General features: G+C 46.8%; 1 protein-coding gene across 4 annotated transcripts in view; it reads right to left on the reverse strand.

The window, feature by feature from the left end:
* The window catches only part of wdr41 (WD repeat domain 41), a 37,771-nt gene extending 30,691 nt beyond the window's left edge, over positions 1–7,080 (reverse strand). For 2 of the 4 annotated variants that reach the window (XM_055631534.1, XM_055631514.1), the window contains exon 1: positions 6,711–7,078. The gene's annotated coding sequence lies outside the window, so the exon portion shown is untranslated. Of the gene's footprint in view, positions 1–6,710 lie in introns of all 4 variants that reach the window. The other 2 variants (XM_055631520.1, XM_055631526.1) reach the window with 2 other exon arrangements.
* Between the last annotated feature and the right edge of the window lie 468 nt (positions 7,081–7,548).

Raw genomic sequence — 7,548 nt, forward strand, 5'->3', positions numbered from 1 at the left:
GAAAGAGATCAGGGATTCTTAGCACACTTGATGTCAAGGTAATGAAGAGCAACAACGAACCAAACTCAAAGACAAACAAACCATTTGAACACAAATCAAAGAAAGCAATGATCAAACTTTGTAGTTCTTTGGTCCGACACAGATTAAATACTGCATTCTGTTCTCTTTGTCAATAAAGTAGCGGCGCTGTGTTACAGCTGCGGCCCGCCTGCAGTCCGTCTGTCTTTTGTTTTCATCTTTGTCTTATTGTTAATATTAGATTATGCTATAGTCTATCTTTAGTTGTATATTATGTGGGGGGTGGGGGAAACTTTTTTAATCTCTTCCTTCAACGGCGATGCAACCCTTTTCCGTGTTGTATCTCCGTTCGCACTGTGGCCTAACAATGAGGAGACGGCGGCCTCCAACTGGAATCAACCTTGAGGGCTCCAGTCGCACAGCCTGTGGACTTACCATTGTGAAGCTGGCAGACTTCGGATGCTGTGGTAGCGCTGTGGCTGCGACCTGACTTCGGAGGCTTCGGCCGCGAGCCCTGTGGACTGTGACATCGGGAGCTCGCAGGTCCCTGGGTGGCGACCGATTTTCGGGAGCTCTAGCAACAGCAGCTTCATCTGCCCCGAATCGGGAGGCTTGGATCAGCCCGTTCGCAGGGCCTTTCATCTCTCAGCGGTGCTAAAAATCAGCCGCAGGATAGACAATAGGTGCAGGAGTAGGTCATTTGGCCCTTCGAGCCAGCACTGTCATTCAATGTGATCATGGCTGATCATCCCCAATCAGTACCCCGTTCCTGCCTTCTCCTTATATCCCCCGACTCCACTATCTTTAAGAGCCCTGTCTAGCTCTCTCTTGAAAGTATCTAGAGAACCGGCCTCCACTGCCCTCTGAGACAGCGAATTCCACAGACTCACAACTCTGTGAGAAAAAGTGTTTCCTCATCTTCGTTCTAAATGGCTTATCCTTTATTCTTAAACTGTGGCCCCTGGTTCTGGACTCCCCAACACCGGGAACATGTTTCAAGACAAGACAAGTCAAGTCAAGGGAGTTAATTGTCCGCTAGAGTTTATTGTCATGTGTCCCAGATAGGACAATGAAATTCTTGCTTTGCTTCAGCACAACAGAATATAGTAGGCATGAATACAGAGTGTCCATATACCATTATATAAATATACACACATGAATAAATAAACAGATAGGGTGCAAATAAACAGATAATGGTTTATTAATGTTCAGAGTTTTGCTTCAGTTGAGTTTAATAGCCTGATGGCTGTGGGGAAGTAGCTATTCCTGAACCTGGACGTTGCCGTCCTCAAGCTCATGTACCTTCTACCTGAAGGTAGCAGGGAGATGAGTAGTCTTTTCCGTTCCTGGGCGCTCAAGTTGCCGAATCAAGCCACAATGCAACCGGTCAGCATGCTCTCTACTGTGCACCTGTAGAAGTTAGAGATAGTCCTCCTTGACATACCAACTCTCCGTAATCTTCTCAGGAAGTAGAGACGCTGATGTACTTTCTTTATAATTGCATCAGTGTTCTTGTGCCAGGAGAGATCTTCAGAAATGTGCACGGCCAGGAATTTGAAGCTCTTGACCCTCTCCACCATCGACCCGTTGATATAAACGGGACTGTGGGTCCACATCATACCCCTTCCAAAGTCCACAATAAGTTCCTTGGTTTTGTTGGTGTTGAGGGCCAGGTTATTGTGCTGGCACCATTTGGTCAGTCGGTCGATCTCTCTTCTATACTCTGACTCGTCCCAATCAGTGCCTCTAGCATGTCCAAACCCTTAATAATCATATGTTTCAATAATATCCTCTCTCATCCTTTTAAACTCCACAGTATCTTCCATCGCCCAGCGGGGACTTCAACATCAGGACGCAGCAGTTTGGCTGCCTGACCACGGGAGAAGAAGCAAGGAAGAGATAAGACTTTTTTTACCTTCCATCATAGTGAGGAGGTGCCTGGAGGAGAGTCACTGTGATGGATGTTTGCGTTAAATTGTGTTTAGTTGTGTGTTTTGTTGCTTTTTTTTTACTGTTATGACTGCATGGCAACAAAATTTCGTTCAAACAATTTTTTGAATTACAAATAAAAAAATTCAATTCAATGATGGTTAAGCTACTGGAGACATTACAGAGAATAATCATCACACCGCTCCCTTGTGTCACGGTCTACGTTCTGAAGAAAGATTGAAGAGTCCATTTTAGAAAGAATCAAGTGTTTAATTGCCACATGTACCAAAATGGAACAATGAAGTTCTTACTTACTGCAGCACAAGTTTGTAAACACACTCAATATATATCATAATAAACAAAAAAAAGTTCAATAAATAAAAATACAATATAGTACATAACAAAATATCCCAAAGTCCCTAGTGCAGTAAGGCAGTTCAAAGCATTTGAGAGTTAACTTTTTGAAATGTTGATAAGGCCACAGGAATAAACAAAATTATCACTATGATAGAAAATTGGTTAAGTGCAACCCTTTTTATTCTTCAGTCTTGCGGCCGCGCGACTCACTGTTGCAGCGGCCCCTACAGCCTGTCTGTCTTTTTTTTAATTTTTGTCTAGTTAAATGTAGTTGTTTGTGTTTTTTAATAGTGTTTTTAACTGTGTAAAGGGGGAAACTTTTTAAAATCTCTTCCCTGTATGGGAGACCCGACCTTTTCCTTGTCGGGTCTCCGTTGTCGTTGGGGCCTAGCACCGTGGAGCGGCCTCCAGCCTGAACGACCCGGGGGCTCCAGTCACGGAGCCTGCAGAGCTGCAGACTTACCATCGGAGCGTGGGGAGGGGTGGTGACTCGCTGCTGCGACTCGACTCCTGGGGCTCGGAGGCTCCAGCTGCAGGTCCGGTGGACTGGGACATCGGGAGCTCGCGGGTCCGGGGGGAGAGACCGCTTTCCGGAGCTCCCGCAACGCGACTTCTCCAGCCCGTGTCGCGGGGTTGGAACGACCCAGAGCGGGGCCGTACATCGCCCCGCGCGGCTTCATGGCCGTGGGACACAACAGCACCCGCCGGGGGCTCCAACTTTGTGACTTTTAGACCGGGAGCGGGGCCGTAAATCGCCCGGCACGGCCTAAAATGGCCGTGGGACTTAGCATCGCCCGCCTGGGGCTTGGACATCGGGAGAGAAATGGAGAACAGGGAAGAGAAAAGACTTTGCCTTCCATCACACTGGGTTCACTGTGATGGATGTTTTTGTAAATGGAATTGTGTGTATGTCTGTAGGATATTGTCTTTGTTTGTATGGCTGTGGAAACGGAGTTTCGTTTGAGCCTCACTGAGGTTCAAATGACATGTAATAAATATTGTATTGAATTGCTGTCATTTTATCAGTCTGAAAAAGGGACCCAACCCACAATGGTGTTGATCCTTGCTCTCCAGAGATTCTGCATGACCCAATGAGTTTAATTTAAAGATACCGTATGGAAATAGGCCCTTCGGGCGTCTATGTCGAGTGTGTGCCAACCATCGATCACCCAAACACTAGTTCTATGTTATCCCAGTTACAAGTCCTACACGCTAGGGGCAATTTACAGAGCCAATTAACCTAGAAACCTGCATATCTTTATAATCTGGGAGGAAACCGGAGCATCCAGAGAAAACCCACACAGGGAGAACGTGCAAGCTCCGTAACGAGAGCACCCGTACTCGGGAACAAATCTGGGTCTCTGGCACTGTGAGGCAGCAACTTCACTGTTATGTCACTGTGCTGTCCTTGGAGTTCCCCCAGCACTATGTGTATTATTAACATGCTGGTTAGGATCTGCTCTTGTCCACTTCAACCTTAAACTACCAACATATAAAGAAGAACATATTCAGTTTGTTCAATATCTGCCCAAAGTCCATTCTCAATCAAAAGCAATCACCAGCTTACCATGTGCTCATTTGGGGCTCTGCCAGATACTCTTAGCTCCAGGCGCTAGCTCAAGAAGGACAAAAATGCTAAGTGATAAGTTCAAAATGTCAGACCTTATCATTAAGTGCAACTTCACCATGGAGCCCCAGCAATACTGCTGAATATGGAATTAAATCGAAAACTATCCTCTGACTAGTTTTGCCGAACACAAAGAAAAGATTTGCTGTTGTTTGAGGCTTATCACCTCAGACTCAATATTCAATGATCTTCATGCTAGGCAAAATCCAAGTTTTAACCAAAGCTACTTCAACAATCGCTTTTTTTTCCTTAAGTACTTCCTAAACCCACAACCTCAGCCACTTAAAGGACAGTGCATAAAATACAAACTTTATCTCCTCCAAAATATGATGGCGCTGAATTTATACTCTGGAATTCGCCAACAACAATGATTCAAGTAGATGAAATGAGCAACAGTTTAATAAGAAGGAATATTGCACCGGATCATCTCCTTATCATAAATTAGAAAGTAATACCTAGATCATGTTAACACCAGCACGAATATCATGAGTATACCAGCATTCAATAATATATACTGATTTCAGAATGGATAGGTGGACTCTGTAAAACAGCAGATAGACACAAAAAGATGGAATAACTCAGTGGAACAGGCAGCATCGCTGCCCGACCCAAAAGGTAATTTGTCTATTCCTTCCCCAGATGCTGCCTGACCCATTTAGTCTGTGGACCTTCTGCTGTTGGTCATGATTGAGGGGCTGAGTGGGCTCTGAGCGGCAGAGGATGCTCCTCAACAAGGGAAGGGATATCACCCCTGGGGGCCACATGAGTGGTAAAAGTGTGTTATGTAAAGATAGGTGCTAACACTACTAGGTATTACATTATTGAATGTATGCGCATTGAGAATGCAGTTGTTTTTTTTGCACGGGCTTTGTATTGTACATATTTTAAAATTCTAAATAAAGTTTATTTTTGAAATGGAAAAAACCTATACAAGGATGGCATCTTTTCGTCTTTTGCGGAGCTCTCGTCCAACAATAGCCTCCCAAACTCCCACCTTTTTCGTTTTTCCAGATTAGGGATTTTGTGAAGAAGACATTCCCCCATTTCCCAAATCGCCCCCCTGAAACCCTGACCGATACCATCTTAGCTCTAGATCCCAACCGGAAGAAATGCATCTCTGTTTTGAATAACTTGTTAGGGTCGGTTATATTGAAACCTCATACCTCATTAAAAGCTGCGTGGGAGGGCGAGCTGAATACGAAACTAACAGACCAGCAATGGGACTCTGCCTTGGATTTGATCCATTCTTCCTCCATATGTGCCCGTCATGGCCTAATCCAATGCAAAGTCATTCACAAAGTCCACTACACAAATGCAAGATTATCTAGAATTTACCCCGCTGTTAGGGACACCTGCAACAGATGTAATCAATCTCCTACCAACCATAGCCATATGTTTTGGTCTTGCCCTAAGCTAGCAGCCTTTTGGAGGAGTGCTTTCGACTTGATAAGCAGAGCCTACGGCCAGACTATTCCTCCAAACCCACTGTCAGCCATTTTCGGTACCCCTCCCAACACCAACCTCTCTGTTGCGGTGAAACGGGTTCTAGCTTTCACAACCTTTTTAGCCCGGAGACTGATCTTGCTTAACTGGAAGCTCACCTGTCCCCCAACACACACCCGCTGGATTAAGGAGGTGCTTTACAATTTAAAGCTTGAAAAACTTAGGTTCTCTCTCAAAGGCTCTACCAAGACATTCCTAGATACATGGAACCCTTTCTTGGAACTTGTTAACTCGTCAACTTGTCCCCGGACTTGGAAGAGGACTGAGTGCTCTCCACCATTGTTCTGCTCTACTGCAGCTGCTCTCCCCTTAACCACAACCCCCCCCCTCCCCCTCCCCAAACTTATTTATTTAATTACTTACTTATTTACTGTTATTAGTGACCCCCTTTTTTTTCTTTAGTACTTTTTGTTTTGTTTATCTTACCATATTTGTGTGGATGTGTATGTATGTGAGTGTTGTTTGTCCCCATTTGGTTCCGATCTGATTCGGGTGGGTTGAAGGTGTATTGTATTGTATTGTATATCTTTATTGTCATTTCCTGAGTATTCACATACCCAGAGGAAACAAAAAAACGTTGCTCAACCAGTGTCCATTCAGTGTGCATGAAAAATAAATAGAAATAAAAATACATATATCATGAACAAATTTAACACTCTACTAAACATTCAACAGGCGTTCCGATCGGCAGCGGCACGGCAGTGGTTCTGCTGCAGTGTGTCCAGGTTGGTGGTTGGTGCGCGATACTTTGGCAGGGGGCAAAGTCCATTTAGCAGTCTTATAGCCTGTGGGAAGAAGCTGAGGAGCATCCTGCTGGTTTTGCAGCTAATGCTCCTGTACCTCTTCCCAGATGGCAGGATGGAGAATATGTGATGCGATGGGTGGTAGGGGTCTTTGATGATGGAGATGGCTCTGCTGATACATCTCTTCCTGTATATGTGGGTAAGGGTAAGGGCTTTGAGGGTCGCTTACATACTATTGCACAATTATGCCTTGACTGTCACTGTCTGTTATCATTGTATGTATGCAAATTGCTGTGAAATTCAAATAAAAAGATTTAAATCGAAATGGAAAAATCCATTCCCTCTCCAGATGTTCCCTGCCCCGCTGATTTCCTCAGCACTTTGTTTTGATCAAGATTCCAGCATCTGCGGTTCCTCTCTCTGCATTGAAGTGTCGGGCAGAGCTGTTCCAAAACCAGGCTGTGATACAACCCAACAGCGCGCTTGCCATTATCTCCTAAGTCACAAAGTTACTCCAGCATTCTGTGACTCACCTGGCGGTGTTTGCAGGGTCACGGTGAAGGCTGACGACAACAACAACAACAACAACAACAGCAGTAGTAGCTGCAGCAGGCGGCGAGTCCCGAGTCCCGGCTCGGCCACCCAGGGCCGGCGAGGATGTTATTTGTTATCGCGCTTGTCAGGGCCCCCGTTAGCCCGGCTCTGCACTTGTACTTGTACTTGCACAAGGCGCGGCGCTGGTCGATGCCTGGGCTGGGCTGCCCCGGGCGGCAGCAACAGCCTCCGCCTGCACGAGCGGTGACTGCAGTCAACGGCCGCCGCGCGCGACCAGCTCGAGCCGGGCACGAGCAGCTCGACAGGCCGGCGGAGCGGAGCGACCGGTGACGCGACGCGACGTGCCGCCCTCGCAGTCGGAGAACGTCACCACGCCGGGGCTCTCGGGCTGTGTGACGTCACCACGCCGGGGCTCTCGGGCTGTGTGACGTCACCACGCCGGGGCTCTCGGGCTGTGTGACGTCACCACGCCGGGGCTCTCGGGCTGTGTGACGTCACCGCGCCGGGGCTCTCGGGCTGTGTGGCGTCACCACGCCGGGGCTCTCGGGCTGTGTGACGTCACCGCGGCGGGTTTCATGTTGCGTATGCACAGGCGGAGATGAATTGATCCTTCACGTGCACAGCGCAGTGAGTCCACTGACAAAGTTTGTGACCCTGTCTGTACCTAATGTTGTTTTAGTATCTACCTCAACAACTTACACTGGTAGCTGGTAACCCATATGTCAAAAGGTTCATCATTGATAGGAGTAGAATGAGGCCATTCGGCCCATCAGGTCCACTACGCCATTCAATCATGGCTGCTCTATCTCCCTCCTA

The sequence above is a fragment of the Leucoraja erinacea genome, chromosome 3 (assembly GCF_028641065.1).
Source record: "Leucoraja erinacea ecotype New England chromosome 3, Leri_hhj_1, whole genome shotgun sequence".
NCBI lineage: Eukaryota > Metazoa > Chordata > Chondrichthyes > Rajiformes > Rajidae > Leucoraja > Leucoraja erinaceus.